At 40.1% G+C, this 23,268-nt stretch overlaps 1 pseudogene; it reads right to left on the bottom strand.

Annotated features, from left to right (window-relative positions):
- The window catches only part of LOC145798161 (G-type lectin S-receptor-like serine/threonine-protein kinase At2g19130), a 36,132-nt pseudogene that overhangs the window by 4,187 nt on the left and 8,677 nt on the right, over window positions 1-23,268 (bottom strand).

The raw sequence follows: 23,268 nt of genomic DNA, 5'->3' as shown, positions 1-23,268 counted from the left end.
AAATTTTTAAAGAAAAAGAAGCCTAATTTCAGAGACCCTATGTCAAAAAACAAGAGTAATGAAAAACCCAAAACTTTTCCACCAAAACTTGCTCCAAAAACTGAAAAGAAGATTGTAAAGGGGCAAGGGGTCAAGTGCTATGAATGTCAAGGGTTTGGTCATATTGCCCTTGAATGCCCTTCGAAAAAGAATCGAAAGAAAGTCTACACTGTAACTTGGGATGATGAAAGCGGGTCGGAGCAAGAACCCGAAGAACCTGAATCCGGAGAAGATGGGGATAGTGCTTTCATGGAATTTTGGTCTACTTTCACTTAACCTCTTCCAAAGCCAGCGGAATTAGCTCGTGGTCAGAACCTGTATCATGCTCCCACCTTTGATGGGAGTAACTACCTGTACTGGAAGATCAGAATGAGGGCTTTTCTGAGAGCTTTTGATCCAGAAGGCTGGCAGGTCATTGAAGAAGATATAGAAAGTGCTGACAATCCGAGCAATTAGAGAGCCCTAATCACTATTCGTGGAGCAATTTCTGCTGAAGAACAGCAACGAGTTGTTCATTGCACAAAGGCTAAAGAGGCATGGGAAATTTTGAGCCAATTCTATGAAAGAGGAAATTCACCTTCACCACCATCCAGTAACTATTCTGCCTTAGTTGCCCGACTGGATGAGGTCAAGAAGAATGAGGAGCAAAAAGATGATGATGAAACATCTACATCTGAAGACAATGATGACATTACTGGTGATGATCTACAACAAGCTTGCGAAAAGCTTTACGAGGAATCTCTGAATTTGTCCAAAATCAATGACAAACTCTCTCTCAAGCTCCAAGCATGTGAAAATGAGAATGTCAAGCTAAAAGGAAAACTTGTAGCAGCAAAGCAGAATGACATCAGGATCTCAAGTGACAGGCAAGACTTATGTGAAAAACTTCTATCCTGTGAAACTGAAAGGAATGAACTTCTGAAAGTGTATTCCACATATGAAGAGAAGCTTGAAAGCCTTGAGATGTCACAAGCTACATTGGAAGAGATAGTCTGTCACAAAGATGAAGAACTCCGTATTGCTAGAGCCACAATTGCTATATGGAACAAAGGTTCCAAATCTATAGAAGACATCCTCGGGTCTCAACAAATGGGTTTTGACAAAAGTGGGCTAGGCTATGGTGCGACAACTCACAAGGGACATGCCTTTACTTCACATGACCTAAAGACTCAAGCAAAGGGATAGTTAAAGGTATACCAGGGTGATCCCTCTCTTCATCTACTTAGAGGGGGTAAGATCAACAAAAGGGAGGTAAAACCTGTTTTTATTTGTCATCACTGTGGTAGGTATGGCCACATTCATCCTTATTGCTTTGAATTGTTTGGTAAGGTGTCTCAAAAGGGTAGAAATTCGAATACTTTTTGGGTTAGGAGACAACCATACATGTCTAGGCGGAATACCAAGATTCATGAGGGTGTTCACAACGCCAAGACATTTACCAAGACCAAAAAGATTTGGGTGAGAAAAGATGATTTGACTTGTTTAGTTGTTCACACTGCTCTAAAAGCCCGTGACTCACACACGTGGTATCTTGATAGTGGGTGCTCTCGTCATATGTTTGGTAACAAATCCCACTTCACCTCCCTTAAAAAATATGAAGGAGGAATTGTTACTTTTGGAGATGGCGGCACTTCTAGAGTCATTGGTGAGGGCTCCAAAAGTGTTGCTGGTCTTCCCAAGCTCGAAAATGCTCTTCTTGTTGATGGTCTTAAAGCAAATCTTTTGAGCATTAGTCAAATATGTGATTCCCATCATGAAGTATTGTTTTCAAAAAATAAATGTGAAATTTTGGATAAAAAGGGAAATACTGTCTTGCATGGGGTTCGCACATCTGATAACTGCTATGGGATTATTACTACTAATGATCTCACTTGTCACTCTGCCATCATAAGTAACATTGATTTGTGGCATCAAAGATTAGGTCACATGAATTTCAAAGAACTAACTAAGATAGCCAACAAAGAGCTTGTGAGAGGAGTACCTAAACTGGGTAAGAATCAGAACCATGTGTGTGGACCATGTCAACTTGGAAAGCAAACCCGTGCCCCTCATAAAAAGGTGAACAACTTTACAACCAAGCGTCCTCTTGAATTGGTTCACATGGATTTAATGGGTCCTACTCGCACTGAAAGCATCGGAGGTAAAAGATATATTTTTTTAACTGTTGATGATTTTACTCGATTTTCGTGGGTAAATTTTTTAAGGGAAAAATCTAATACGTTTGATGCTTTCCAGGCCTTAGTCTTTAAAATCCAAAATGAACAGGGTGTTTCCATTGGGCATATCATAAGAATCCGAACTGATCATGGTCGTGAGTTTGAAAATAGTTCATTTTTGAATTTTTGTGATATGCATGGAATTAAGCATGAATTTTCTGCACCTATTACTCCACAACAAAATGGAGTTGTTGAGAGGAAGAATAGAATTGTTCAAGAAATGGCTAGGGTCATGCTCCTTAGTAAGAAACTTCCTCCAAAGTTTTGGGCTGAAGCCCTAAATACTGCTGTTTATGTCATAAATCGCGTGTATTTAAGGCCCGGCACTTTACAAACTTCATATGAATTGTGGAAGGGATTGAAACCTAATGTAAAATACTTCAAAACTTTTGGGAGTAAGTGTTACATTTTCAAAGATAGAGAGCCTTTGGGCAAATTTGGCTCTCGAAGTGATGAATGTATTTTTCTAGGGTATTCAACCACTAGTAGGGCATTTCGAGTCTATAACCTGCGAACTTCTTCTTTAATGGAATCTATCAATGTGGTTACTGATGATACAGGTTCCCCTACTCCAGCAACAAATGAGGATAACAATGGTGAGTCTCCAATCTTGGATACTGAACCACAAAGTCAAAGAGAAGCTGTGGTCCAAGCACAAGAAGTTGAGACAGCACCATCCTCACAGGTAAGTCAAAGTCCAAAGAGTGCACAAAGAATCATCACTCCTGATGCTTTTATCACAGCAAGTCCTGAGTTCAAACCATTAGCAAGGGTGAAACTGAATCATCCAGCTCAACAGGTGATTGGAAGTGTATCAGATCGAATGAAAACCCGAAGACAGATTCGGCATGAGGTATCACATATATGTTATGTTTCATTAATTGAACCTAAGAATTTTAAAGAGTCCTTGCTAGATGATAGTTGGGTCAATGCTATGCATGATGAATTAGGTCAATTTGAACGTAACAATGTTTAGACTCTAGTTCCCAGACCTAGAGACATGAATGTGATAGGTACCAAGTGGATCTTTAAAAATAAATCTGATGAGAATGGTACTGTGGTTAGGAATAAAGCTAGGTTGGTTGCTCAAGGATACACTCAAGTAGAAGATGTTGACTATGATGAGACGTTTGCCCCAGTTGCACGTCTCGAATCTATTCGTATTTTGCTTGGTGTTGCTTGTTTTCTTGGCTTTAAATTGTTTCAAATGGGTTTGAGGACCCTAAATGTCCAAACCATGTCTATAAGTTGGACAAGGCTTTGTATGGGTTGAAACAAGCTCCTCGGGTTTGGTATGATAGACTTAACATCTTTCTTCTTGATAATGACTTTCAAAGGGGTAGTGTGGATAAGACTCTATTTGTGGAACATACTAAGTCTCATATACTTGTTGTTTAGATTTATGTTGATGATATTGTGTTTGGATCCACTGCTGATCATCTTGTGAAATATTTTTCGGATTGCATGACACATGAGTTTGAGATGAGCATGATGGGAGAGTTGTCCTATTTCTTGGGTCTTCAAATTAAACAGTCTCCTTCTAGTATGTTTGTTTCTCAGACTAAGTATGCAAAAAGTCTTGTGTCTAAGTTTGGTCTTGAGTCTGCCAAACATGCCCGTACTCCCATGAGCACCAGTCTTCACCTTTCCAAAGATTCCTCTGGTGTTGATGTTGATCCTACCCTTTATAGGAGTATGATAAGGAGTCTTCTTTACCTCACAGCCAATCGTCCTGATATTGCCTTAAGTGTGCGTGTTTGTGCCCGCTACCAAGCCAGTCCTAAAGAGTCTCATCTTCTTGCGGTCAAACGCACAATCAAATATGTGAATGGGATATTGGGGTATGGGGTTTGGTTTTCTACTGATACTACAGCTGAAATTACTGGTTTTTCTGATGCCGACTGGGCAAGGTGTGCAGATGATAGGAAGAGTACATCCGGGGGGTGTTTTTACCTTGGGAATAATCTGGTTTCCTGGCATAGTAAAAAGCAAAATGCCATCTCTCTTTCGACTGCTGAGGCTGAGTACATTGTTGTAGGAAGTTGTTGTGCACAAATGTTGTGGATGAAGCAAATGCTTCATGATTATGGGATAGAACAGAACACTCTCACACTTTTTTGTGATAACACAAGTGCCATAAACATTTCAAAAAATCATGTCCAACACTCTCGCACCAAACACATTGACATTCGTCATCATTTTATTCGAGAGTTAGTGGAAGAGGACCTTGTTGTTCTTGAGCATGTTCCCACTGAGCATCAAAAATTTGATATTTTTACAAAACCCTTGATCTTCTTCGGTTTGAGTTCCGTAGAAAGACCTTGGGTGTCATGCTCGATCACTAGAGTGTTACTTGTTCCTTGAGTAGGTGTGAGTGTTTGGCTTTATGTGTGCCTGGATGCTATAATCTCATTGTCATTGATATCTGTTTGTCTTGCATCCAACTTTATTTGTACACTACTCATGCTGCTTACAAGATCACATTGTTCTCTGTTCATAGCTCATTTTGAATGCCCATACTCATTAGCCTCATGATCTCATTCTGTACACATCCTTGAGATAAATTGTTGCAGGGGTTTTCGCACAAGTGATCAAAGTTCTCTATGGACCACTAACAGTGTTTCTTGTACTTTTACAGTGGAATTGACCGATACTAGTATATCATGGGTGATGTTGAGTCTCTTAACCATCTACCATCTATTTTCACTTCCACGGTTTCGCCCTCAGTTCCTTGAAGTCTGGGCATTAGGAAAAGGCTACCTCAGAGGCACCAACCAGGCCATCATTATTGATTTCATTCTTCTCTGGTTTGGTTTCCATACTCTTGAGCATGAATGCCACCAGTGAGTGCCCACAAGAAAGAAAAAAAAAATGGATTCATTGATTGAGGGGGAGCCTCCGCTTTTACTCAACAAATACCCTGTGATTCCTAGTGGTTTGACTTTTCTCTGTGATGTTCAGTTACTCTTGCCGGAGGTCCAGCCATCCAATCACTACGAGGATTAACTCTAGCTCAGTGGACTCTCATGGATTGCACACACACACTTTATTTTGTGAGATCTCATGTTGGATTTTGAGTTGTACATTCTCATGTAGCTTATGATCACTGATTATATTTTATCTGCTTTGCTCATGATTTCCAGTGTTCATTATTTTTTTTAAAAATTGTAAGTTTACAGAATTCATGAATTGCGGATTATTTCATCTTAGTATTCATTTTGGCTAAATGTGATCATCTACTTTTGTTCTACGTCTCTCTTCATGATCTTGAGTATCTTGTTTTTTGTTTTTCAAAAAAAAAAAAATGTTTTTTTTGGGGTTTTGTTTTTTTTTCTTCTTGGCTTGAGCGACGGGTTCCTCGCTCGAGCGCGCTTTTGCTACTGAGTTAGACCTAAGAGCATGTGTTTTTGGCTTGAGTGACAAGTTCTTGGCTCAAGCGAACTCTTGCGCATTATTGAACTCGCTCGAGCGAGAAAGTCTTCGCTCGAGCGACCTGTCGCGATTCAAATTCTAAAGGGGTGTCTTTTCAGTTCATATTTTTCCCCCTCTTCGTGTTTTCCCTCTCTCTCTCCCCTAGGGTTTGCATGGTCATCATTGCTGCAATCTTGGTGTTTCTCTCTTGATTTTGGAGCTTTTTTTCCTTCTCGTTATCTGCTCTCTCAATATTTGGTAAGTTTTTTTTTTCGTTTGTTTTTTTTTTTTTTTGGTTAGTGTGGTACATGGGTTGAGATGTGATTGTAAGTATGCTCTGTTAGACTCTAGGTTTTATTATTGTTGATTTTGGTTCTTTCCTCTAGTTTTTGAGTCTCACTCTTGCATTTAGGGTTTCTAATTTGTCTATTTTTTTGCTAAGGTTTTTTTTTTTTTTTTTTTTTTTTTTGTTCAGGTTTAAATTAGGGTTTTTTATTTCTGAATACATTGCCCTGTGATACTATTTTTTATTTGCATTACTGATCTTCTCCCTCTGTTGGACTAGATTGTTTATTTAGTGTTTAACTTTTTCATGCTTAATTTGTGGTCTGAGTCCATTGATTAATCTGTTGCTTATCATCTTAATAGTATGCTATTTTTATTATGCTTATGTTTCTCACATTTTTGAACTAACGGTGTTTTACTGTGGTGTTTGGTTTGGATTTGGGGGTTTTCTGATGTTGTTTATTGGGTGTTCTGTGTCTGTCTGGGCTTTGTGTTTGTCTTGCTCTTTTTGGGTTGTCTAGTCATGGCTGAGTCGTCTAAATGCCACAAGATCACTGTTTCACGTCCCCTTTTCAACACTGATAAATTTCCCTCTAAAGAAAAATCTAAGTTGTTTAGGGAGTCATTTGCATCTTGTAAAGTCCATTTAGAGCGAAATGTCCTCCCCAATGCCTTTGAGGTTCTTACTATTCGGTCTTTATTTGATTCCTTAGGCGGAGATCAAGTGTTGCATTTTTCGGGTCCACAAAATTTGAGTCTCATCCGGGAATTCTATTGCAATATCCATTCCATTCGGAAAGAACTTCCGGCATCTTTTAAGACTTGGGTTAGGAAGAAGTCACTTGTTACCACTGGGGATGTGTTTCGGCTGTTTCTTACTCTTCCTGAAGTTGGTAATTGTCATTTTCCGTTTCTTACTCGGTCCGGGGTTGATTTTGATTGTGTTGCGTCTGAATTATATGGAGTTGACCGGACTTGGCTTGCTGGGGCACTCATTCGGCAAAATGAGTTGCTTCCTCGATTCCGTCTTATAAATATCATTGTGTGTGCGAATCTTTATGTCACCACCCATTCCTCGCACATTACCCAGGACCAGGGATATGTGTTGTATTGTATACATCACAGACTTCCATTGATCTTCCAGAGATGATTGTTTCGAAAATGATTGGGGTCTTTGAGGGTAGAAAGTCTTTGGGGCTTCCTTATGGGTGTTTGCTTACTCGGTTTCTCTCTTCTCTTGATATTTCTGTTTCTGATGATGATGAGTTTGCACATCCTATAAAACCCATCACCAAGCTCACAATTTCCCAGAGTCAAGCCCATGTGAGGGGGAGTGTGTCGGGGGTTGGGAGTTCTGGTGCAGGTGATGATGATCCCCTTGCAGAGGAGGAAGAGTTTAAGGCAGCCACTGTCGGTGCTCCTGATCTACCCGAGTTGCGACCTCGCTCCTTTCGTGGCCAGCTGCAGATGTTTGAGCAGTCAGTCACTCGTCGCCTCGATCATTTGGATGCCCGCCTTGATACCCTAGACAGCCGACTTGATGAGCAGAGCACCATGTTAGCTCAGATTCTCTCTATGCTTCAGATGCAGCATCCACCATCTCCTCCTTCTTAGTTTTTTTTTTTTTTTGGACTATTTTTTCGTGGCCAGTTTTGGTTTCTTCTCTTGGACAGTTCTATTTGCAGGTGTATATGACTGTGTTTTTGTCACTTCCGGCCAAAAAGGGGGAGTATATTTTTGGGATCCTCATGGTATATATGTTTTTTGGGATATATGATGTCTTGATGGTTTATTATGTTGCATAACCAATTTTTTGGATTTTTTTTTATGCTGATTTTTTGTCCCATCAAGATTGGTTTCATAGTTGGATTAGTTAGTTCATGTGTTTTAGCTAGATCTTTGAGTTGTAATTGTTTTAGCTAGTGCAGTTGTTTAGGAAATTGTGTTAGAAAGTTTTGTCCAGGTATTGACAAAGGAGGAGATTGTTAGGTCCCTAAGTCTTGTCAAACCCGCGAGCAAACTTGTGTGGTTGAGTTGTAATTTTCTGTGCTGTTTTGTGTTGCTCGCTCGAGCGAAGGACTGCGTCTGGCTTAAAACCTGAAAGAGCTGAATGTGCGCTCGAGCGAAGACTAGGTGGCTCGAGCGAAGAACTGCGTCTGCATAAAACTTGAAAGAGTTCATTTCTCGCTCGAGCGAAGGTTTTATGGCTCGAGCGAAGGCACTTATGGAAATCACGCGAGCTAAGGTTCTCGCTCGAGCAAGAGAAGCTTCGCTCGAGCGAGCTTCAAAATCCGGATTTCTATAAGTAGTTGGTTTTCTCTAAAAACTAGGATTACTTTTCTAGATCTAATTTGAGGTGTTTTAAGGTTTTCTTCTGGAGAGTTTTTTGTGAGTTTTTCTTGATAACATTGAATGAGTATTCAACTCATGAATTGAGAAGCACATATCAAGAAGGTTGATCGAATACATACAAGAGGGTTATTCTTCGGTGGATTCCGAAGATTCAAACGTCGAGTTTCAAAAGGCGTTTGATTCTGTACGTAGTCGTTAATTCGACAAGTGAAGTTATGGATTCAACTTCAGGTGGATCAGTTCTGAGATGAAGGCTTGGTGAAAGAGTTACAGAAGATTTGAAGGCAAATTGATTGAGTTGGGTAATTTGTGTATTATCTTTGTAATCTTTCTTTCTTCAATAGTGGATTGATTAGTGGCGTTTCGCCTGTGGTTTTTTTTATTACAATTGAAGGTTCTTCAATTGTGGTTTTTTACATGTAAAAATCGTTTGTGTCGATTTATTATTTATTCAGAAAAACAACAATCTAAATCACTTTCGTAAGAGCTTGTTGATTTAGATTGCGTGTTTTGAATAATTGGGATTTGGAATATTTTAATCTTGATCTAATCACGAATCACTTAGGATTTTCAAATCCAAATCTTGGGAAGATTGTTGTGGACACGTGGAGGGTAATGGAAAGGCCTGCCTCCCTATAAATGGAGAGGAGATCAAGATCAAAGAAGAAGAAAAGGAAAAAAAAAAAAAAAGAGAGAAGAAAAACGCAAGGGTAGTGGAGATAGGAAACTAAGAAGTAAGGAGGTTTGTGATAATGAAAAGTAAAAGATAAGGGTTAATATTAAGATCAATTATATTATACCTTGAGTTACCATAATATATTTTACGCATGTTTTGACTTATCACAATTTATTTTATACAAGTTATATTTTATTAGTTATATTAATACAAGTTTTGTTTTATAAACATTTCAATTACGTGGATTAATTTCTGAACTTTATTTGTTAAAATGAAAACCTATGGATATGTTTGTTTAAATTTAAAAGAATATTTGACTATAACCTTATAAACAATTATGTTTTGTAAGTACCATTACGGGAGTCCCATGCCTTGGGGGACTTAAATAACCATTGGCTCTGTTTGGTCACTTTGTGGCCTTTTGTTGTCATGGATCTATTGACCTATGTTCTGTGCGGAGCAAAGTACTCTGCGGAGATAAGTGCTACACTATTGTGGGAGCCACCTCTATAATCCATTCGAGCCACCTATTAAATCCGTACCTCTGTTCTGATTGTCACTTCTGTGACCTCTGTTCTGTTCTGTTCGGTACCGTGGTTATGGTTATTTATTTACATAATCTTAATTTTGCTACTTAAATGATTATTTGTTTAGACTAAGTTATTTTAAATATTTTAGTTACATAATTGTCCATTGTTATTTTGTGTCCCTTATACTCTTGGCATAATATTTCTCACTTTACCATGTGCTTATAGCTGTTTACCAATTTTCAGAAAACAATACAATTCAGAAATAGCTTTTGGAAAGTCTTAAACGCGGGGCTGCGGAATAGACACACATAGTACTTTTATGATATTTTTATATGTAAATATTGACCTTTTGGTCAATAAATTTTGTAATAAAAATAGAAGTTCCAATGATTATCTTGGTACCCTCACTTAAATATTATTTCCGCTCGCGTCTATTAATTTGTTCAAGAGTTGGCCGGAGGTAACTTCAATTACTGGACATCACGATGCTTAACCCTTGGGTACAGGGAGCAAGTCGTGACAAATGGTATCAAAGCAATGGTTTATTAAAAAATAAAAAATAAAAAAAATATCATCATTGGAGCATAGGACACCCGCACATTTAAGAAGTAGGATAGCGGGTAATTAGTACCTAAATATTATATTTTGTTAGTCGATTTAATTATATTATAATTTTATATGATTTTAATTATATTAGTATAATTTTATATTATAATTTTATGCTTAACCCTTGGGTATGGGGAGCGGGTCGTGACACTCCAAGAAAGGGTCTTCTTGTTCTAGGTATCAGTCCAAATCTGGCCAAGGTTTTCGCCCTGCTACTCTTGCCTCTGAGGGTTTTTCTCCTCACCACTCCACTGATTCCGTTACTCCTTCATTCTCTATGGATGATGTTCAGTCCATCGTCCAACAGTTGCTTACCAAATTCGATACTCCTCCCTCTACTGCTCTTTCAGTGACTTCAGGTAATTCTCCCTGGTATTTTGATTCCGCATGTTGTAATCATATGACTTCTGACTCCACTATGTTTTCTTCTCTATCATCATCATCCTTTGTCCCCATCATACACACTGTTGATGGTTCTCATATGACTGTCTGTCACACTGGTCACATTTCTACTTCTACCGTGTCTCTTTCTGATGCTTATCACATTCCTGCTCTTCACTTGAACCTTGTCTCTGTTGGTTAGTTATGTGAACTTGGTCTAACCGTTACCTTTTTTTGTAATGGTTGTTTGGTGCAGGACCCTCAGACGAGACAGATCCTTGGGATAGGCCGTAAGCATTGACGTCTGTTCGAGCTTACCCATCTTCGCATTCCTCACAAATCATCCACTGTTGCTCTCCCCACATCATCTACTACGGCTCCCATTGCTTCATCTGCTGCATCTACTTCTTCATTGTCTTCTTTACAACTTTGGCATTGTCGCTTAGGACATGTCTCTTTTAGTCGTTTGAAAACTTTAGTTTCTAGTGGTCAGTTAGGTCGTGTCCGTCTTGAAGATATCAATTGTTTATCTTGTCAAATTGCTAAACAACTTGCTTTATCTTTTAATAACAGTACTTCTATGTCTACTGCTCCTTTTGATCTTGTGCATTCAGATATTTGGGGGCCCTCCCCCACACCGACCATGGGGGGGTCAAGATAATTTGTGATTTTTGTTGATGATTTTTCTCATTATACTTGGTTTTTTCTTCTTAAAAATCGATCTGAACTTAAAAAAATTTATTTTGATTTCTCTACCATGGTTCGCACTCAGTTTTCTCGTACTATTAAAATATTTCGTTCTGATAATGCTAAAGAGTACTTGGATTCTGAATTTCTGTCTTTTCTTTGGGCTAATGGTACCCTATCTCATCGCTCTTATGCAGGCACGTCCCAACAAAATGGATAAGCTGAAAGGAAGCACGGTCATATTCTAGACACTACATGGGCTCTTCTCATCTCATCTTCTTGTCCTGAACAGTTTTGAGGGGAAGCTATCCTTACTGCCATCCACACCATAAATCGTGTACCTACACCTGTCATAGCTAATATTTCCCCTTATAAGCGCTTGTATGGTTCTCCTCCTGACTACACCACTCTTAAAGTTTTTGGTTCTGCTTGTTTTGTTCTCCTTCAGTCTCATGAACACACTAAACTAGAGTCTCGCTCTCATCTTTGCTATTTTCCAGGGTATGGTATAGAACATAAAAGGTATCGTTGTTGGGATCCTATCTCCAAGCGACTTCATATTTCCCGTCATGTGGTCTTCTGGGAACACAAAATGTTCTCAAATCTTTCCAAGTTTCACTTACCACAGTCCACCCACTTACCGATCTTTACTGATCTCTCTATAGACTTATTTTCTGATGACTTTGATACAGATTCTGACTCCATGCTTTCATAACCGCCTACGCCTATTGTCTATCCTGAGGATCCTGTGTCTGCTGATGGCCCTACACCTTCTCCTGTTGAGGTTCCTCCTCTACCAGAGCATCGTTCCACACGGGGTAAGGCAACCTTCTGTTCTTCTCCGTGATTATATTCACTACAACAAGAAAGGCCTTTGCTGACAAACTGATTTTGTCTCCAAACATCAATTTTTCGTCACTAAAGTGATCTGCGACGAAACAAATTTGTCACCACATTCGTGGCCTATACGTCGTCGCTGAAAGTACCTAGTGACGAAAAATAGTTTCGTCGCCTATTTTTGATTTTTGGCGACGAATTGTTTCGTCTCCGAATGTTAAATTTTTCGTCCTCTATAACATCAATTTCATCACCAAAACTAAATAATATTTTATTTTAATTGTTTTTTGCAATGAAATATTTTGTCACCAAATATATTTTAGTGACGAAAGTTTTTCTCACCAACGATATGGATTAAGGTGACAAAAAAATTCGTCACTAAAATGAGTAGAAAAGAAAATTCTTCAATGACAAAAAACATTTTGCCACCAAATATTTCAATTTAGCGACGAAATATTCAGCAAATGTGACGAAATTATTTGTTCAGTATTGTATCATTAGTGACAAAATTATTCGTCATGTTTTGTGCAAACTAATAGCGACATTTTTTATTTCGTCACTAATAAAAATTAAAAATTTTGAAAATGTGGGTACTATTTTCTTCTGAAATTTTTTGTTTTTAGTAACAATTCCCTGCGCATTTCAATAGCCTGTTCAATAAAATATTTATTACAAATCAATATAGAAATCTGTTCATTTTCATAAACATCACATTCGAATTTCAGCACCATCCACAAAAATACAATATGAACTACATGTGGATTATAAATATGTCTCCTAATATCCACAAAAAACGTCTACTAATATCCACAAAAATATAATATCAACCGCATGCGGATTACCAAACACATCTCCTAATATCCAACAAAAAACATGTCTACTAATATCAACAAAAATAAAATATCAAGGGCGGATTACCCAACATGCCCTGTAACACCAACAAAAATAGAAAATTTACAACCAACCAAAATACATGTAAGGTAATATGAACAAAAACACAAAATGAGCTACCATCTACCCTCCAAATTACCAAACATGTCCATATCAAATCTCGAATCTGCAAAAAAATGAAACACAAAAAAAAAAAAAAAATGCAAGTTCGACAATTATTATCTTATCCATAAAATATACTATTTAACATGCATTTTTCGAATTAGTTTTCAAATCGAGAGTCCCGTGCTAGTTCCGTAAATTTTCACAACTCACATTGGTCCCTCCCGAGGAGGTGCTCCCCGGGCTGTCTCGTGGTTGTTGCACGATTTTGGCCCCCGAAAGTCTATTTTCAAGCTTAAGTGTGAAAAAGTGCATTTTTGGACTTAGTTTTCAAACCGGGAGTCCCGTGCTAGTTCCGTAAGTTTTCACAACACACATTGGTGCCTCCCGAGGTGTTTGAGGTGGTACCTGGGCTGTCTCATGGTTGTTGCACGATTTTGGCCACCGGTGGCCTATTTTCAAGCTTCAACGTGAAAAATTATATTTTTGGACTTAGTTTTCAAACCGGGAGTCCGATGCTAGTTCTGTAAGTTTAAACAACTCACATTGATCTCTCCCAAGGTGTTTGAGGTGTTCCCCGGGCTGTCCCGTGGCTGTTGCACGATTTTGGCCCTCGGTGGCCTATTTTCAAGCTTAAGTGTGAAAAAGTGCATTTTTGGACTTAGTTTTCAAACCGGGAGTCCCGTGCTAGTTTCGTAAGTTCCCACAACTCACATTGGTCCCTCTCGAGGTGTTTGAGGTGGTCCCCGGGCCGTCTCGTGGGTGTTCCACGATTTTGGCCCCCGGTGGCCTATTTGCAAGCTCAAGTGTGAAAAAGTGCATTTTTGGACTTAGTTTTCAAACAGGGAGTCCCGTGCTAGTTCCGTAAGTTCCCACAACTCACATTGGTCCCTCCCGAGGAGTTTGAGCTGCTCCTTGGACGGTCTCATGGCTGTTGCACGATTTTGGCCCCTGATGGCCTATTTTCAAGCTTAAGTATGAAAAATTACATTTTTGGACTTAGTTTTCAAACCAGGAGTCCCGTGCTAGTTCCGTAAGTTCCGATAACTCACATTGGTCCCTCCCAACATGTTTGAGGTGTTCCCTAGGCTGTCCCGTGGCTGTTGCCCGATTTTGGCCCCCGGTGGCCTATTTTCAAGCTTAAGTGTAAAAAAGTGCATTTTTGGACTTAGTTTTCAAACCGAGAGTCCCGTGCTAGTTTCGTAAGTTTCAACAACTCACATTGGTCCATCCCGACGTGTTTGAGGTGATCCCCAGGCCGTCCTGTGGCGGTTGCACAATTTTGGCCGCCGGTGGCCTATTTTCAAGCTTATGTGTGAAAAAGTGTATTTTTGGACTTAGTTTACAAACCGGGAGTCCCGTTCTAATTCTGTAAGTTTTCACAACTCACATTTGTCTATCCCGAGGTGTTTGAGGTGGTCCTGGCACCGTCTCATGGCTGTTGCACGGTTGTGGCCGCCGGTGGCCTATTTTCAAGCTTAGATGTGAAAAATTGCATTTTTGGACTTAGTTTTCAAACCGACAGTCCCGTGCTAGTTTTGTAAGTTTTCAAACCGGGAGTCCCATGCTAGTTTTGTAAGTTTCAACAACTCACATTGGTCCATCCTGACGTGTTTGAGGTGATCCCCGGGCCGTCCTGTGGCTGTTGCACGATTTTGGCCGCCGGTGGCCTATTTTCAAACTTATGTGTGAAAAAGTGTATTTTTGGACTTAGTTTACAAACCGGGAGTCCCGTTCTAGTTCTGTAAGTTTCCACAACTCACATTGGTCTATCCCGAGGTGTTTAAGGTGGTCCCGGCACCGTCTCGTGGCTGTTGCACGATTTTGGCCCGCGGTGGCCTATTTTCAAGCTTTAGCGTGAAAAATTACATTTTTGGACTTAGTTTTCAAACCGGCAGTCCCGTGCTAGTTCTGTAAGTTTCCACAACTCACATTGGTCCCTCCCGAGCTATCTGAGGTGGTACCCAGGCCGTCTCGTGGCTGTTGCATGATTTTGGCCCCTGGTGGCCTATTTTCAAGCTTAAGTGTGAAAAATTACATTTTTGGAATTAGTTTTCAAACCGGGAGTCCCGTGCTAGTTCCGTAAGTTTACATAACTCACATTGATCCCTCTTGAGGTGTTTGAGGTGTTCTTCGGGCCGTCCCATGGCTGTTGCAAGATTTTGGCCCCCGGTGGCATATTTTCAAGCTTAAGTGTGAAAAATTGTATTTTTGGACTTAGTTTTCAAACCGGGAGTCCCGTGCTAGTTCTGCAAGTTCCCACAACTCACATTGATCCCTCCCGAGGTGTTTGAGGGGGTCCCTGGGCCGACTCATGGCTTTTGCACGATTTTGGCTCCCGAAAGTCTATTTTCAAGCTGAAGTGTGAAAAAGTGCATTTTTGGACTTAGTTTTCAAACCGTGAGTCCCGTGCTAGTTCCGTAAGTTTCCACAACTCACATTGGTCCCTCCCAAGGTATTTGTGGTGGTCCCTGGGCCGTCTCGTGGCTGTTGGACGATTTTGGCTCCCGGTGGCCTATTTTCAAGCGTAAGTGTGAAACATTACATTTTTGGACTTAGTTTTCGAACCAGGAGTCCCGTGCTAGTTCCGTAAGTTCCCATAACTCACATCGGTCCCTCTCGAGGTGTTTGATGTGGTCCCCGGGCTGTCTCATGGTTGTTGCTTGGCCCCCGGTGGCCTATTTTCAAGCTTAAGTGTGAAAAATTATATTTTTGGACTTAGTTTTCAAATCTAGAGTCCCGTGCTAGTTTCGTAAGTTTCCATAACTCACATTGCTCCCTCCCAATGTGTTTGAGGTATTCCTCGAGCCGTTCTATGGCTGTTGCATGATTTTGGCACCCGGTGGCCTATTTTCAAGCTTAAGTGTGAAAAAGTGCATTTTTGGACTTTGTTTTCGAGCCGGGAGTCCCGTGCTAGTTTCGTAAGTTTCCACAACTCATATTGGTCCCTCCCGATGTGTTTTCTGTGTTCCCTAGGCCGTCCTATGGTTGTTGCACGATTTTGGCCTCCGGGGGCCTATTTTCAAGCTTAAGTGTGAAAAATTACATTTTTGGACTTAGTTTTCAAACCGGGAGTCCGGTGCTAGTTCCGTAAGTTTCAACAACTCACATTGATCTCTCCCGAGATGTTTGAGGTGTTCCCCAGGCTGTCCCGTGGCTGTTGCACGATTTTGGCCCCCGGTGGCTTATTTTCAAGCTTAAGTATGAAAAAGTGCATTTTTGGACTTAGTTTTCAAACCGGGAGTCCCGTGCTAGTTTCGTAAGTTTTCACAACTCACATTGGTCCCTCATGATGTGTTTGAGGTATTCCCCAGGCCGTCCCATAGCTGTTGTACGATTTTGGCCCCCGGTGGCCTATTTTCAAGCTTATGCGTGAAAAAGTACATTTTTGGACTTAGTTTTCAAACCGGGAGTCCCGTTCTAGTTCCGTAACTTTCCACAACTCACATTGGTCCCTCCCGAGGTGTTTGAGGTGGTCCCCAGGCCGTCTCATGGCTGTTGCATGATTTTGGCTGCCGGTGGCCTATTTTCAAGCTTAAGTGTGAAAAATTACATTTTTGGACTATAGTTTTCAAATCAGGAGTCCCATGCTAGTTCCGTAAGTTTCTATAACTCACATTGGTCCCTCCCGAGGTGTTTGAGGTGGTACCCAGGGCATCTCATGGCTATTGTATGATTTTGGCCCCCGGTGGCATATTTTCAAGCTTAAGTGTGAAAAATTACATTTTTGGACTTTGTTTTCAAACCGGGAGTCCCGTGCTAATTCCGTAAGTTTCCACAACTCACATTGATCCCTCCCGAGGTGTTTGAGGTGTTCCATGGGCCGTCCCATGGCTGTTGCACGATTTGGCTCCCAGTGGCCTATTTTCAAGCTTATGTGTAAAAAAGTACATTTTTGGACTTAGTTTTCAAACTGGGAGTCTTGTCCTAGTTCTGTAAGTTCCCATAACTCACATTGGTCCCTCCCGAGGTGTTTGAGGTGGTCGTTGGGCCGTCTCGTGGCCGTTGCACGATTTTTGCCCCCGAAATTCTATTTTCAAGCTTAAGTGTGAAAAAGTGTATTTTTGGACTTAGTTTTCAAACCGGGAGCCCTGTGCTAGTTTTGTAAGTTTCACAACTCACATTGGCCCCTCTCAAGGTTTTTGAGGTGGTCCCCAAGCCGTCTCGTGGTTGTTGCACGATTTTGGCCCCCGGTGGCCTATGTCCAAGCGTAAGTGTGAAAAATTACATTTTTGGACTTAGTTTTCAAATCGGGAGTCATGTGCTAGTTCCATAAGTTCCCACAACTTACATTGCTCCTTCCCAAGGTGTTTGAGGTGGTCCCCAGTCCATCTCATGGCTATTGCACGATTTTGGCCCCCGGCGGCCTATTTTCAAGCTTAATTGTGAAAAATTACATTTTTGGACTTAGTTTTCAAACCGGGAGTCCTGTGCTACTTCCGTAAGTTCCCATGACTCACATTGGTCCCTCCCGACGTGTTTGACGTGCTCCATGGGCCGTCCCGTGGCTGTTGCCCGATTTTGGCCCCCGGTGGCCTATTTTTAAGCTTAAGTGTGAAAAAGTGTGTTTTTGGACTTAGTTTTCAAACTGGGAGTCCTGTGCTAGTTTCGTAAGTTTTCACAACTCACTTTGGTCCCTCCTGATGTGTTTGAGGTGTTCCCAAGGCCGTCCCATGGCTATTGCACGATTTTGGCACCCGGTGGCCAATTTTCAAGCTTAAGTGTGAAAATTACATTTTTGCACTTAGTTTTCAAACCGGGAGTCCCGTGCTAGTTCCGTAAGTTCCCACATCTCACATTGGTCCCTCCCGAGGTGTTTAAGGTGGTCCCTGGGCCGTCTCGTGGCTGTTGCACGATTTTGGCCCTCGAAAGTCTATTTTCAAGCTGAAGTGTGAAAAAGTGCATTTTTGGCTTGGTTTTCAAACCGAGTGTCCCATGCTAGTTTCGTAAGTTTCCACAACTCACATTGGTCCCTGTTGAGGTGTTTGAGGTGGTCCCTAGGCCGTCTCATGGCTATTGCACGATTTTGGTCTCCGGTGGCCTATTTTCAAGCGTAAGTGTGAAAAATTACATTTTTGGACTTAGTTTTCAAACCGGGAGTCCCGTGCTAGTTCCTTAAGTTCCCACAACTCACATTGGTCCCTCCCGACATGTTTGAGGTGTTTCCCAGGCCGTCCTGTGGTTGTTGCACGATTTTGGCCCCCGGTGGCCTATTTTCAAGCTTAAGTGTGAAAAAGTGCATTTTTGAACTTAGTTTTCAAGCCGGATGTCCCGAGCTAGTTTCGTAAGTTTTCACAAGTCACATTGGTCCTTTCCGACGTGTTTGAGGTGTTCCCTGGGCCGTCCCGTGGCTGTTGGACGATTTTGGCCCCCCGATGGCCTATTTTCAGGCTTAAGTGCGAAAAAGTCCATTTTTAGACTTAGTTTTCAAACCGGGAGTCCTGTGCTAGTTTCGTAAGTTCCCACAACTCACATTGGTCCCTTCCGAGGTGTTTGAGGTGGTCCCCAGGCCGTCTCATGGCTGTTGCACGATTTTGGCCCCCGAAAGTCTATTTTCAAGCTTAAGTGTGAAAAATTACATTTTTGTACTTAGTTTTCAAACCGGGAGTCCCGTGCTAGTTCCGTAAGTTCCCATAACTCGCATTGGTCCCTCCCGAGGTGTTTGAGATGTTCCCCAGGCCGTCTCATGGATGTTGCACAATTTTGGCCTTCGGTGGCATATTTTTCGACTAGTTCCATGCCTACATGTTGGAATAGTTTTCGACTTAGTTCTCGACTTGGTTTCATGCCTACATGTTGGAATAGTGCAAATTTTCAAACAAGTTTCCTAATTGGGAGCCACGTGCATATTTCAGTTTTTATGATGTTTCTCGGGTTTTTACATGCATAGTTCACTATCTTAGTTGAAGAAAAAATTTCTACTAAATTAACATAGAAACATAATATACTAACCAAGAAGCCTGTCCATCAAAATCTGAACTTTCCCCACTCTCAAAATTTCCCGTGATACCTTTCTGCCTCAAACACTCGATGATACTTTGTATCTTCTTGCTTTGTTTCTTCTCTGACTTTTCAAACCTTGCAATTTGTTCATTTTGTTGTGCTATTTGCAGCTCGAGGCATTGAACATAGTCACTATTTTCAGCGGGTGCAACAACTGTATTCACAGAAAAAGAAGGCCTCATACCAAGTCCTTTCACATAACCTGGCCTTGGCTGAAGCACCTTGACTGACAACTCCTCTGGGGTCAAGGGATCGCAATAGTCTGCGAAAGGTGTTCTGCTTGCATCTGTATCATGTTGTCCTATTAATTTGAAATAAATCAAACAAGTATTAGTTATTCTACCTTACACAGCAAAATAAATAACATTATCAAAATTGAAAGGCATTGCCTTGTACATACATAATTAACTTGGCTCTTCGATGAAATCCATTCATACGTGTCCGAATTGTAGTGGATGGACTTGTAAAATTCTGCTAAATCGGGCACTTTGCCATATGCAATTATCTGCTTCATTTGTTTGTCAATGTTAATTCAATGATTTAAATAACAAAGCTGACTAATCCAATAAAATAAATTAGTAAAACGCACCAAGCTGTGTACCCTGACCGGGATTGATTTTGATCCACATCGATGTTTTGTTTTCATTTGCATCCTATTATTCACATTAGCTAGTGATTGCTCCTACACAATTGAAACACCAATACAAACAAGAAAAGATAACATTAGTAAGAAAAAACTTAATTTTTGACAATTAACATACATAAAACATTTTACCTTGAATTTTTTACTATTCCACTTGTCAATTAGAGATGTCCACTGATTGAGAGTAACTCTTGCAGGTGGGTGGCTTCTCGCGTAATCCTCCCCTCTTGCATCCTTAAGTTGCTTGTTTTGTTTGTGCAACTTATAGGTGAAACCACTCAATCGTCGACCAAACTGTGTGTCTAAAGCCTTTGCTACATCAGTCCGATTGCCTTGTAGATCAAACTGATCCTGCAAAATGAAAAAAAAAAATTAAAAATTACAAAGAAACAGAGCCTAAACATGAAAAGAGTTTGTCAATAATTATCGCTAAGCATTAGATCATCGGCTCCTTATTAGCAACATTCGCCCTCTTCCACTTACGAACGCTCAGGTCTGGTAACTACGTTCGAACCTCTATACCAATCTTGGAGACTAGCTTGGAGGCGTTGTCTCCTATTGGTGCACGAAACTGTTCAGGTATAGGAACTAATATCTTCCCATCCTTCTCGACAATACGATGGGCCTGTATGTCGCGTGTCGGGCCACGACCACATCTGTCATGTGATGCTGTAAGGATATAATATTAATTGAGTTAGTAAGTAAAGTAATGCAAGTTAAACCTTAAAAACAACTTTGCAAACTTACCAATGATGGTAGATGCAGTCACCTCGTCCTCAGGTTGCACATTATGAGGTGGTAAGGGTTGGGTACCGACCTCGTCAATTGGGGGATCCATCCTTTCCTCTGGGGTGGGAGTTAATGGCCTTGAATGAGACCATAAACGTAGTCCTGGTGCCATCTGTTGTTCCTGAAAGAATATAATCAAACAGTGAAAATGATATTTAAAATAGTTAAAATATATTTTAAAAAAGATATGATGTGTAAGATATGTGAAGAAGAAATGTAAAAAGTAAAAGACAAGTTCACACACAAATATAAAATAATGTGTATAATACCTCGTGGTCAAAGGAACCCGATGACTCATCATCATTGTCATTCTCACTCTCAAAAGGGTTATACTCAACATCATCATCTACCTTAACCCTAATTCCGTTTTCCCTTGCAGTTGCACATTTGGGTTGAACCACACTCCCTAAAGAATTTGTAATATTCTTCACTCCAAGATTGTTCATTACCTCACAATTCTCCTTGATTCGCTTATTTCTTTGTTTCTCGTATTCTGTTAGCTTCTTAGTTCTCAAATCACTTGGTTTCAGCCATTGTTTTTTGCCTCGAACCATTTTCTACAACTATATAACATAATTCAACTTTAATTGAAAACTATAGACAATGTCATCATGCACCATTACATAAAAGAAGAAAAAGAAAGTAACATAATCATATAAAATAAAAATTACTTTAATTAATAACATCTGTTCGAAAATAAAGTGATATACTAAAAATTACATATCATAATCCATATCAGGATCCATATCAATATCAGGAATGTTATGTTCTTCATCTCCTTCATCATCTCTATTCTCTTCCATTATCGCATTTGATGACCCTACTTTCGAAATAACATTGAATTCAACATCATCCCTACAGTATCGAACAATTGGGTCAATGTCAATTGGAACAACATCAGTATTGTTTTCTTGTTGGAACACATCATTATTTTCTAAAGGATCCAATAATTCTCCATCACTAGTGTCTGGAACATCAAAGACACCCCTATGTTGCACCCTTTGTATGACATTCCAAGGTTCACCCAATTTGGTATCATTCAGATAGAAGACTTGCTTAGCTTGACTAGGTAGGATAAATGGGTTAGAGTGGTACCACCGACTTGTGATGTCAATGCTTGTGCAATATGTATCAAATCGTATTGTTCTGTTTCTACCAGTGTTACTGGTGTTGTACCATTCACACTGGAACAAAACAACCTTTTTACCACATATGTAGTCAAATTCCATAACCTTGCACAAGCGATTGTAGAAGTCATGCAATTTTCCTTCATGATCCCCGTTTGTAAGTACACCACTATTCTAACTCGTATGACGGTTGTCTAGATCTCGAGTATGGAACCGGTTGCTATTGATTATGTAACCTGAGTACTCTTTCACTAGCAAATTAGGACCATTTGCTAATGACCACAATTCATCAGTTGCCTCTAATGACTCTTCCATTCTCAATCTATTTATCTACAATTACATGTAACAAACAATAAGTAAAGAATTTATGAATGAGGACATTTCATAAAACTTTAATTTTGTTAAAGTTGTAAATGTCGAAAAATTATAAATGTTTTACCCTCTCTTTGAACCACTTGGGAAATTCTTGTCGTTGTATGTGGGTTATGTCATGTCCAGCTTGAGTTTGTCATAGATTTTTGTGTTCCCTACTCAAAAAAAAAAAAGAAAAAAAAAAGGGATTACTACGTTGTTCCGCAAATAAAAAAGCTAAGCATAAACATAATTCAATGAAACACATACTCCATATACTTTTCAATCTCTGGGCTATTGTACAACACAAACCAATGAGCAATATCACGAATTTCTTGAGACATTTCAGCATCTCGTGTGATTAGACCAATTGGACGTGCAATTTCTGTGAATACTGTCAACCCTTGTTGACGTTCACCGCAATCTTCATTCTGTTCTGGTCGATTATGCACAGTTTCAATCCCATCAACATACATTGAACAAAAAGTAATGCACTCTTTGACAATGTAAGCCTTGGCAATTGAACCTTCTGGTCAAGCTCGGTTGGTCACATATTTTTTTAATGCTCCAAGAAACCTTCAAGAGAGATCGAATTAGGAGTATAATTACATATGCAACACACTTACGTAAATCTCATTTACAAGTATAAGTGTAAAAAATACCTTTCAATTGGGTACATCCATCGATATTGTACAGGTCCTCCAAGAATAGCCTCACGAGGCAAATGAACAGCCAAGTGGATCATCACATCGAAGAAGGCTGAAGGAAAGATCTTTTCAAGCTTGCATAAAATGTGTATTATACATTCCTCTAATTTCTCCAGTTCGCTCCGCCTTAGTGTCCTAGAGCATAGGTCTTGGAAGAAATTGCCTAACTCAAAAAGTGTTGTGCTAATTTCTTTATCCACGTAACCACGCATTCCAATGGGAAGAATTCTTTGTATTAGTACATGGCAGTCGTGGCTTTTTAGGCCTGTTAGTCTACTATTTCTTGCATTCACTGACTTGGATATGTTTGCCATATACCCATCTGGATACTTGACAGTTTTTAAAAATTCAAAGAAACTCTCCCTCTCTATAAGTGTCAATGAAAAGATTGCTCAAGGCTTGACATATGATCCATCGGGTCGTTGTGTTAGCCATAGCTCTTTCCTTATACCCATATCTTCCAAGTCTAATCGTGCCTTGTCTGTATCCTTATTCTTTCCATCAATGCCTAACATCGTTCCGAAAACATTTTCACTAAAATTTTTCTCCACATGCATGACATCAATGTTGTGTCGAAGTTTTCGCTTCTTCCAATAGGGTAACTCATACAAGATGCTTACCTTTGTCCAATTAGG

The sequence above is a fragment of the Camellia sinensis genome, chromosome 8 (assembly GCF_055761805.1).
Source record: "Camellia sinensis isolate YWXY chromosome 8, ASM5576180v1, whole genome shotgun sequence".
NCBI lineage: Eukaryota > Viridiplantae > Streptophyta > Magnoliopsida > Ericales > Theaceae > Camellia > Camellia sinensis.
The sequence above is the reverse complement of the archived record's forward strand: the minus strand, read 5'-3'. Positions and strand labels throughout refer to the sequence as shown.